The following is a 12,114-nucleotide window of genomic DNA, read 5'->3' on the forward strand; positions in this document are numbered from 1 at the left end:
CATGGGGTCTAACTCAGTCCTCCTCCCCTGGGGTCTCTCTATACTATGCGTTTAAAGAAACTTTTGTTAAAATGAAATATATTACCTTGCAGCAGTAGCACATTCATTGTATTAGCTAACATTCAAGTGCTTGATTTGTGCCTGGCATTGTGCTAAGTATTTTACATTGGTTACCTTAGTTTGTATTCTTAATAACCTTATGAAGTCAGTACTACTATATTTAACCCCTTCTAAGATGCACGTCAGATGCAGCACTGAAAGTGCTCACTCTTCTATGCCAAGAAATTTGGAAGACAGCTACCTGGTCAACCGACTGGAAGAGATCTATATCATGCCTATTCCCAAGAAAGGTGATCCAACTGAGTGTGGAAACTATAGAACAATATCATTAATATCACAGGCAAGCAAAATTTTGCTGAAGATCATTCAAAATGGCTGCAGCAGTATATCAACAAGAACTGCCAGAAATTTAGGCCGTATTCAAAAGAGGACGTGGAACCATTGCTGATGTCAGATGGATCCTGGCTGAAAGCAGAGAATACCAGAAGGATGTTTACCTGTGTTTTATTGACTATGCAAAGGCATTTGACTCTGTGGATCATAATAAATTGTACATAACATTGCTAAGAATGGGAATTCCAGAACACTTAATTGTGCTCCTGAGGAACCTATACATAGATCAGAAGGCAGTTGTTCAGACAGAACCGGGGGAAACTGAGTGGTTTAAAGTCAGAAAAGGTGTGCATCAGGGTTGTATACTTTCACCATACCTATTCAATCTGTCAAAACAAAAAAACCAAACCCAGTGCTGTGAAGTCGATTCCGACTCTTAGCGACCCTACAGGACAGAGTAGAACTGCCCCATAGAGTTTCCAAGGAGTGCCTGGCGGATTCGAACTGCTGACCCTTTGGTTAGTATGCTGAGAAAATAATCTGAGAAACTGGACTATATGAAGAAGAATGGGGCACCAGGATTGGAGGAAGGCTCATTAACAACCTGCGTTATGCAGATGACATAACCTTGCTTGCCAAAAGCGAAAAGGACTTGCAGCACTTACTGATGAAGATCAAAGACTACAACCTTCAGTATGGATTACACCTCAATATAAAGAAAAAGAAAAAAATCCTCACAACTGGACCAATAAGAAACATCATGATAAACGGAGAAAAGATTGAAGTTGTCAAGGATTTCATTTTACTTGGATCCACAATCAACACCCATGGAAGCAGCAGTCAAGAAATCAAAAGAAGCATTACATTGGGCAAATCTGCTGCAAAGGATCTCTTTAAAGTGTTGAAAAGCAGAGATGTCACTTTGAAGACTAAGGTGCACCTGACCCAAGCCATGGTATTTTCAATCGCATCATATGCATGTGAAAGCTGGAAAGTGAGTAAGGACAACCAAAGAAGAATTGATGCCTTTGAATTGTGGTAGTGGTGAAGAATACTGAATATACCACAGACTGCCAAATGAAGGAACAAATCTGTCTTGGAAGAACTACAACCAGAATGCTCCTTAGGAGCAAGAATGGCAAGACTGCATATTACATACTTTGGACATGTTGTCAGGAGGATATCAGTCCCTTTACCATGCTTGGTAAAGTACAGGGTCAGCGGAAAAGAGGAAGACCCTCAGCGAGGTGGATTGACACAGTGGCTACAACAGTGGGTTCAAGCTTAATGATTGTGAGCATGGCACAGGACTGTACGTAGGGTTGCTATGAGTCAGAACCGACTGCACAGCACCTAACAACAACAAGATGTACATTTGTTTTCTCATTTTAACACTCTGAATTGGGATGTCTTGCCAGTAGTGATGTCTTACAAGCATAGTTTAGAACATTCTTTTCTGTCTTAGTGGTATGTAAAATAATGAGATTGACAATAGAAGACTCTGTAAAGAGATTAAATAAGATATTTAAAAAAACCCAGTGCCATTAGCCACCATTATCTTTCCCCAGTTTTGCCTGAAAGGAAACTGAGATATTAAGAAATCGTAGCCCAAGATCACAGAACTGGTGTTTGAGCCAGGATTCCACACAATTGTCTTAACTTAGTGCAGGGTCAGTGCTTATATCCAGCACACCCTGCTGCCTTCTAATTTATGGGCGCTTCTTAAGGGTTTAGGAAAAATGGTGTATCTGATTTGATTACCTATCCTCAAAGAGCTGCATGCTTAGCAAAGTGGAGCTGGGAGGAAAGGGAATTTGCAAGGTTCATAGTGGACTGTTGAGTGAAGGGGCACAGCAGAAGGTCAGGGTGATCATGAGTGAAATGGATCCTGAAAGCATAGAAAAGGTTCAGGCAAACAGAACTCAGATTCACATAAAAAGACGAGGCTTAATGGTCTGACTGCATCAGGAGGAGCTCCTGAAGCCACGGCCCCCAGGTGCTCTGTTAACCCAGAACTAAAACCATTCCCGAAGACTACTCTTCAAAGATTAGACTGGACTATAAAACATAAAATAATACCCATGAAGAGCGTGCTTCTTACTTCAAGCAGATACACGAGACCACATGGGTGGTTGCTGTGTGGAGGCAGGATGAGAAGGCAGGAAGGGACAGGACAGGAGCTGGTTGGATGGACTCAGGAAACCCAGGGTCAAAAGGGGGAGTGCGCTGTCACATTGTAGGAATTGCAACTAGTGTCACATGACGATATGTGTATAAAATGTTGTATGAGAGATTAACTTGAGCTGTAAACCTTCACCTAAAGTACAATAAAAAAAGTAAAGAAAGGCTTTGAGCACTTGGAGAAAGCCTAGGTTTGTCTTAAAGAACACCTAAAGATTGGTACACATGCTAATAATAAAAGAACAGTTTTGCATTGGAAAAATAAATAAAAATCATTAAAAAAAGAGAAAAGCTTCAGGAATGTGGGGAAGCCCTGAACGTGGAAGCTACCCATTTCACTGTTTTATCTAGGGCCAGACCCTCATGTGAAAATACTTCTAAATAGAAAATACTTCTAAACAAGAAAATCCTTATATAGCCAGGAGAGTTATTTATTTCCATTTCTATCTCTGTTCTCTCTCCCTCTTTCTATTATCTCTATTCATCTATTATCAGTCGAGACTGAGAGAAGAGAGATTTGTATTGTGCTTTTTAAAGGGAACATTGCATTATTATATTATTAGCAAACATACGCTTATCCTACAGCTAGATTTTAAATCCTTATGTATGTATTGTGCTTTTTTTTTTTTTTATTGTTGTTGTTTATCTTTCCCAGTGCCTACACTGTGCAATGTAAGCATTAGAAAGGTCAAACATTTATTGAATAAATGAATAATAACTTTTTCTCTTTACCTCAAATACCACACAGAATCTTGGAAGCATATTTTGGTTTGGAAGAAGGATGCTTTAAGTGGTGTAGGCAGATACCTCATAAAGACTTTTATCAGCTGCAGAAATAACAAGAGTACTGCCATTTCTACTCCTGCTTGTCAAGAAATGAGGTAGGCAAATTAAAGTCAGTCAGGATCTAACACTGCTGCCCTGCCTCCAGCAGTTAGGATGAGCCAAGGAAAAGCCAAGCCAGTGAAAATACTCTGTCGTTACTCCGTCAGCCTGCGTGAACATACGCACAAACACAACACAGACCAACATGCATACACACACACACAAGCACATACACATACAAGCACATACACATGCGCATATATAAATTTATGTATTTTCTTTTGCCTATGTGTTTAGTCAGCTCAAATGGGTCGACTCGTGTTTTGGCTCATATAAGCAAGCCAAAGTCTTTGGCTTAGGTCTACCTGCAAACTTTCTGGCTTGCTTGAGTATAGTGAAGTGGTTTGGATTTCTGAGAACAAGTAATTAGGCTTTAGCAGTGGGCCAGGCTTATGCAAAACCTATCCATTTCTACTTCTGTGGGTTCTGTGACCCCATGAAAAGGAAAACAGAGTTAGGTAAGGACAGTGCTCAGCTATGTGGGCTTTATGATTTTTTTCCTCTAATGTTATTGGAATATTAATTTACATAATTGTTGTTCTGGACTTGATAAACCTAGGGATTAATATTTTAAAATTACATCTCCTTTTCACTAACTACATTTGATATCTTAGACTCAGAAGCAGTGGTGGTGTGTACCAGAAAGCTGACCTTGACTTTGTTATTTATCCTTATCCTTTCAACTTCAAAGGTAATGACATTTTGGACTAGGCTTAAAAGCATCATCATCTCAAAGAGGCTGTGAATAAGATATTTACTCATTATTAAATTTATTCCACCATCTTTCCATGGTATATTTCATTTATACCATAAAACTATTAGAGACCTGATTTTTTTTTTTTTTTGTAGTAAGATGTCCTAGAGCAACAGAATCAATAGGATACATAGGTATATAGACAGATACACACGTACATATAGACATATATTTTAAGGAATTGGCGCACTCAGTAGTGGGTCTGGCAAGTTCAAAATTTGTAGAGCAAGTCCGCAGGCTAGAAACTCTAGTAGATATCTATGTTACAGTCTTGGGACAAAATTCCTTCTATCTGGGAAACCTCAGTTTTTGCTCTTGAGGTCTTCAACTTATTGGTGGGGCCCATCCACATTACTGAAGATTGTTGTTGTTGCTGCTAGGTGCCATCCAGTCGCTTCCCACTCATAGAGACCCTACATACAATAGACCGAAACACTGCCCGGTCCTGCGACATCCTCATGATCACTTTTATGCTTGAGCACGTTGTTGCAACCACTGTGTCAATCCATCTCTTTGAGGGTCTTCCTCTTTTCCACTGACTCTCTACTTTACCAAGCATGATGCCCTTCTTGGGGAACTGATCCCTCCTGATAACATGTCCAAAGTCCATGAGATGAAGTCTTGCCATCCTTGCTTCTAAGAAGCATTCCAGCTGTACTTCTTCCAAGAGAGATTTGTTTGCTCTTTTGGCAGTCCGTGGTAAATTCAATATTCTTCGCCAACACTGTAATTCAAAGGCATCAACTCTTCTTTGGTCTTCCTTATTCATTGTTCAGCTTTTGTGTGGCTATGAGGCGATTGAAAATACCATGGCTTGGGTCAGGCTCACCTTAGTCCTTAAAGTGACATCTTTATTTATTTATTTTTTTAAAACACTTTAAAGAGGTCTTTTGTAGCAGATTTGCCCAATGTAATGTGTCATTTGGTTTCTTGGCTGCTGCTTCCATGGTTGTTGATTGTGGATCCAAGTAAAATGGAATCCTTGATGGCTTCAATCTTTTCTCTGTTTATCATGATGTTGCTTATTTATCCAGTTGTGAGGATTTTTGTTTTCTTTATGCTGAGGTGTAATCCATACTGAAGGCTGTAGTCTTTGATCTTCATTAGTAAGTTCTTCAAGTCCACTTTACTCTTGGCAAGCAAGGTTGTGTCATCTGCAGGTTGTTAATGAGTCTTCCTCCAATCCTGATACCACAATTTTCTTCATATAGTATAGCTTCTCATATATATTTTTCATATTATTTGCTCAGCATACAGATAGAATAAGTATGGTGAAAGGATACAACCTTTCTGCACACCTTTCCTGACTCTAAACCATGCAGTATCCCCATGTTTTGTTCGAATAACTGCCTCTTGATCCATGTACAGGTTCCTCATGAGCACAGTGAAGTGATCTGGAATTCCCATTCATCGCAATGCTATGAATAATTTATTATGATCCACAGTCAAATGTCTTTGCATAGTCAATAAAACACAAGTAAGCATCTTTCTGGTATTCTCTGCTTTCAGCTGTGATCCATCTGACGTAAGCAATGATATCCCTCGTTCCACGTCTTCTTCTGAATTTGACTTGAATTTCTGGCAGTTCCCTGTAGATGTACGGCTACAACTGCTTTGAATGATCTTCAGCGAAATTTTACTTGTGTGTGATGTTAACGATATTATTAGATAATATCCACATTTGGTTGGACCACCTTTCTTTGGAATAGGCATAAATATGGATCTCTTCTAGTCGGTTGGCCAGGTAGCTGTCTTCCAAATTTTTTGGCGTACAGGAGTGAGCACTTCTAGTGCTGCATCCATTTGTTGAAACATCTACATTGGTATTCTGTCAATTCTTGCAGACTTGTTTTCCACCAATGCCTTCAGTGCAACTTGCACTCCTCCCTCAGTACCATCGGTTCTTGATCATATGCTACCTCCTGAAATGGTTGAACATTTTTTGGTACAGTGACTGTGTGTATTCCTTCCATCTTTTTTTGATGCTTCCTGCATCATCCAGGATTTTGCCCATAGAATCCTTCACTATTGCAACTCAAGGCTTGAATTTTTTTCTTCAGTTCTTTCAGCTTGAGAAATGCCAAGAGTGTTCTTCCCTTGTGGTATTCTATCTCCAGGTCATTGCACATGTCATTATAACACTTTGTCTTCTCAAGCCACCCTTTGAAATCTCTGTTCAACTCTTTTACTTTATCAGTTCTTCCTTTTGCTTTAGCTACCTGATGTTTAAGAGCAAGTTTCAACGTCTCTTCTGACATCCATTTTGGTCTTTTCTTTCTTTCCTGTCTTTTTAATGACCTCTTACTTTCTTCGTGTATATATTCTTGATGTCATTCCACAACTCGTCTGGTCTGCAGTCATTAGTGTTCAACATGTCAAATCTATTCTTGAGATGGTCTCTAAATTCAGGTGGAATATACTCAAGTTCATACTTTGGTTCTCATGAACTTGCTCTAATTTTCTTCACATTCAACTTGAACTTGCATATGAGCAATTGATGGTCTGTTCCGCAGTAGGCCCTTGGCCTACTCTGGCTGATGATATTGAGCTTTTCCATCGTCTCTTTCCATACCCAAAAAAACCAAACCCACTGCTGTCGAGTCGATGCCTACTCCTAGTGACCCTATAGGACAGAGTAGAACTGCCCCACAGAGTTTCCAAGGAGCGCCTGGCGGATTTAGATGCACATCTCTTCCCATATAGATGTAGTCAATTTGATTCCTGCGCATTCCATCTGGTGAGGTCCATGTGTATAAGTTGCCGTTTATGTTATTGAAAAAAGGTGTTTGTGATGGAGTTCTTCATCTTGAAAAAAATCTATTGTGCAATCTCTGGCATCATTTCTATCACCAAAGCCATATTTCCAAATACTGATGTGTCTTCTTTGTTTCCAACTTTTGCATACCTACCACCAGTAATTATCAATGCATCCTGATTGCACATTTGCTCCATTTCAGACTGCAGAAGTTGGTAAATACCTTCAATTTCTCCATCTTTGGCCTTAGTGGTTGGTATGTAAATTTGAGTAATGGTTGTATTAACTGGTCTTCCTTGTAGGCATATGGATACAGTGTTGTACTTCAGGATAAATCTTAAAATGTTCTTTTTGATGATGAATGCAACGTCATTCCTCTTCAAGTTGTCATTTCCAGCATAGTAGACCATATGATTTTCTGATTCAAAATAGCAAATACCAGTTCATTTCAACTCACTTAAGCCTAAGATGGCACAGTGGTGATTAAGGGCATGTTTGCTAACCAACGGTCAGAAGTTCGAATCCACCTGCTGCTCCTTGGAAACCCTATAGAGAAGTTCTACTCTGCCCTTTAAGGTCCCTATGAGTCAAACCAAAAAAACCCAGTGCCGTCGAGTCGATTCCAACTCATAGTGACCCTATAGGACAGAGTAGAACTGCCCCATAGTTTCCAAGGAGCACCTGGCGGATTTGAACGGCTGACTCTTTGGTTAGCAGCCATAGCACTTAACCACTACACCACCAGGGTTTCCCCCTACGAGTCAGAATCGACTTAATGGCAACGGTGTTTTTTTTTTTTTTTTTTTTTTTAAGCCTGAGCTATCAATGTTTGTGCGTTCCATTTCATTTTTTTACAATTTCCAATTTTCCTAGATTCATATGTCATACATTCCACATTACAATTATGAATGTATATTTACAGCTGTTTCTTCTCACTTTAAGTTGTGCTACATCAGCAACTGCAGGTCCCAAAAGCTTGACCCCATTCATGCCGTTAATGTCAACTCTATTTTGAGGAGGCAGCCTTTCCCCAGTTGTTTTTTGAGTGCCTTTCAACCTGAGGGGCTAATCTAGCACTATATCAGACAGTGTTCCGCTGCTATTCATAAAGTTTTCACTGGCTAATTCTTTTCAGAGTAGACTGCCAGGTCCTTCTTCCTAGTCTGTCTTAGTTTGGAAGCTCATCTGAAACCTGTGCACCATGGGTGACCCTGCTGATATTCAAATATCAGTGGCATAGCTTCCCGCATCATTGCAACACGCAAGCCCCCACAGTGTGACAATCTGACAGACCTGTGGAGGTCATTAGGGATGATCTCCTTTAATTACAGTCAACTGGTTGTAAATTTTAATCACATCTACAGAATACATCTACAGCATCTAGACTAGTGTTGACCAAACGGCTGGACACCACAGACTAGCCAAGTTGATACACAGCACTAACCATCACACTTGAGGAAATGGCTCCGTTATAAGGGAGACTTACTGAGGCAATGACCACACCAAGTGTTTTTTGGTGACTGGGGGGCAAGAATTAAGCCAAATATAAGAATTTTCTCACTGCAGTTCAGGGGGCATATATTTTAAACCAATTTTTTAAATGTGGTTTTAAAATGTAGAGGAACAGAAACCTCATTTTTGAGATTTTTTTTATTTAGCAGAGACATGTTGTTAGCTGCTGTCAAGTCAAGCTCTGACTCATGGTGACCCCATGCACAATGGAACAAAGCACTCTCTAGTCCCGTACCATCCCTATGATCTGTTGTGAATAGGACCATTGCGATCCATAGGGTTTCATCAGCTGCTTTTCAGAAGTAGATTGCTAGGCCTTTCTTCCTACTTCACCTTAGTTTAGAAGCTCCACTGAAACCTATTTGGCATCATCCCCCCCTTTAAAAATAGCAACACAAAATATATCACTGACAGACCGGTGGTGACTGTGCATGAGTTGAACCTGGTCTTTCACATGGAAGGCAAGAATTCTACCACTGAACCACCGTTGCCACCACCATCAGACACATAGCAGTTAGAAATTCTTCTCTATTATTAATCATATTTAGACTCTTTTCCAAATTATAAATCAACTTACTATAACTATTTATTAACATATACTCATTTAAGCAACTTTAAGTGAACTGTTTGCATGTCCATTTACCTAGAGGCAACTTTTAATAGAAGTTATAGACATTTGATTTCATAAGAATAGCAGAGCCTTGTTAGTTCAGTCTGAGGCGAAGTGGGTGGGGAAGAAGGTGGGAAACACCTTACAGGAATGAGTTCTCATACTCAAGCTCAGAACTCATGTCCAGAGAAAATAAAGCAGGAACTTCCTTCTCAAATGGTAGATCTTTTTATTTCCCAAGGGGATGAGAGGAAGGGAATGACGGTCACCTCAGTGACCCTTTTTGACTCCCTTTCCAGTCCCTTTTTCTATTCCAGTCTTATTTATCAGATGACATTTTAATATTCAGAGATTATCAGTATCACTTATGAGTTATTAAGCGAATTGAAAGTTATTTTGATCAGTGAGGCTGAGGAAGAGGATACAAAAATAGCTGCTTCTATTATGGGACAGGAAGAGGAGGTCAGAGGGGAGTCGAAATAATGCATGAGAAGGATTATGTAAAAGTTACCGAGATAGCCATGACCCTACTCCTACCTCTAAATCATTTTTTCGTAGGTTAATCATTATTCCTTAACTTAAATTGAAGGGAAAAACTGTGGTGGGAGAGTGGTTTAAGATCAATACTTAGATATTAGATAAAAGAACTGAAGAGGTATGTTTTATTTTCCATTATATTCTGCTTAACTTTTGCCTTTTCCAGATATGGGCAAAAGCTCTGTCACCCTTACAGGTAGTGGTTTATCCTACTAATTTGAATCTTTCCTTAGTCTTTCAGTTTCTAATCTAATACATTTTGGAGTTCGGTACTGAGAGTAAAGAGAAAGAAGGTAAGAAAGCACCAAATTAAAAGAGCTTGGAAGGCAGGCTCGAGCTGACACTGGACATATTTCTTCATAGTACAAGCACAATGTTATAACTGTTCTATGGTGATTTAGTAAAAAAATCTATTGATTTCCATGTGCTTATCCTGCTTTTTTCTTTGGAATGTCAGGCAGTTGTGCTTGGGTCTTTTCAACAATTGACTTGGTCTGATCCCTGGTGATGGCAAAATAGTGATCATTCTGGGTTTTGTATGTTTCATTGGAACATTGAAGATTTATAGTTCAGCAAAGATCAAAAGGATAATTCCACTGAAAGCTTCACCAACTAGGTCATCAGCCACATGAAGACAGATTCAAGAAGCTGACCAGATCTTTCACCAGAAATAGATAAATGATGAGTTTCGAGGTCCTGATGGGGTCACTTTCATAATTATTGCAAGCTTCTGAAAACAGACTTCAAGTGCATGGCCTTCTTCTGACTTGCGTACAGCTTGAATGACAGACTCGTAACCCCTGAAGCTGATGGTGACAGAGAGGAGAGCCAGAATGAAGTAAGAAGCCACAGTAATGACGCTGAAATCTGCAGGGAAAGCAGCATGATGAGTGTGGGGCAAAAGACAAACTCAGGTTTCTTCACATCATGCCAGAAAATCAGGTGGTATATCACACAGGAGGCTGTGGAGCAAGCTCCCTGGAGTTCCCCTCCCTGTCACTGGCTGAGGAAGGTTGGGCCCAGAGGACAAAGAGGAGTTAGATGGGATTGAGTGTCCTCCAATGGCTATACCATGTACTTTTTCAACAAGGGAGGGAGAGGAAATAAAGTAACCAGACTTTTGGCTCTCTCAAGTCCATTCACTCCTGCTCTGTGCTAGACTTTGACTACTAGTAATGTTTTGATATATAGCCTTCCAGACTTTCTCAATTATTTTATCTGCTAACTGCAACTTTTCTTATTTAATATTTCATTTAAAAATCTTTCTGCCTTTGTGTTCCCCCTCACTCCACTGCAAGTGTTCTCCAATTGTTTTCTTTTGTCTCCTTGCCCCTTTCCTAATTTCACTCCCCAGGGTTGGCCTCTAGTAATGTTTTGATATATAGCCCGAATTATTTTATATACTAACTGGAACCATAGACTGTCAGAGTAGAAGAGATTTTGGAGATCATCTTTCCATCTCTCTCCATCCCCTCCCACTGTTCCCCACTGCAGGTTTCCAGAAGGTGTCCTGACAGGCTAAATGCCCCGCCTGAAATCACATCTCAGCCAGTAACTGACATAACTGGGACAAGAACCCAGATCTTTTCACTCCTAGTCAAGTGGCCTTTCCACTGCATCTCACAATTTTATTTACTTAGTCTGTTGGATGGAAACCCTGGTGGCATAGTGGTTAAGTGCTATGGCTGCTAACCAAGAGGTCGGCAGTTCAAATCCACCAGGTGCTCCTTGGAAACTCTATGGGGCAGTTCTACTCTGTCCTATGGGGTCACTATGAGTCGGAATCGACTCAATGGCAGTGGGTTTTGGTTTGGGTTTAGTCTGTTGGATGCCCTAAACATTTTTTTTTTTTTTGTAAAATGGATTCAAGTGGTTTATGGCTAGATTAAGCTTACAAGGTAACCACTCATTTTCTCATGGAGAAAAAAAGAAAAACTTCTAACTGAATAGAAATGACTATAGTTCATTTTGGGGAGCTCTGGTGGCACAGTGGTTAAATGCTTGGCTGCCAACTGAAAGGTCAGCATCTCACCAGCCCACCAGCCGCTCTGTGGGAGAAAGATGTGTCAGTCTGCTTTTGTAAAGATTTACAGCCCTGGAAACCCTATGGGGCAGTTCTACTCTATCCTACAGGGACACTGAATCAGAATCCATTCAACAGCAGTGGGTTTTTTTTGTTGTTGTTGCTTTGTTATTGTTCATCTGTAGGGGGCAGTGATGATTCAGTGGTGGAATATTTACCTTCCATCTTCCGGCAGTGGGTAGTGAGTTTTATCTTCTATGGGAAGGAGCCCCGGTGATGCAGTGGTTAAAAGCGCTTGGTTGCTAACTGAAAGGTCGGTGGTTGATACCCACCATCCGCTCCATGAGAGAAAGGTGTAGCAGTCTGTTTCCATAAAGATGACAGCCTTGAAAAACCTAAAGGGCAGTTCTACTCTTTCCTATAGGATCGCACTAAGTCAAAATTGACTGGACAGCAATGGCTTT

The 12,114-nt window shown here is 40.3% G+C and overlaps 1 pseudogene; it reads right to left on the reverse strand.

Annotated features, from left to right (window-relative positions):
- Positions 1-10,055: 10,055 nt before the first annotated feature.
- LOC126076476 (reticulon-3-like) lies at positions 10,056-11,875 on the reverse strand (annotated as a pseudogene).
- Positions 11,876-12,114: the final 239 nt, after the last annotated feature.

The sequence above is a fragment of the Elephas maximus genome, chromosome 4, assembly GCF_024166365.1.
Source record: "Elephas maximus indicus isolate mEleMax1 chromosome 4, mEleMax1 primary haplotype, whole genome shotgun sequence".
Classification (NCBI taxonomy): Eukaryota; Metazoa; Chordata; class Mammalia; order Proboscidea; family Elephantidae; genus Elephas; species Elephas maximus.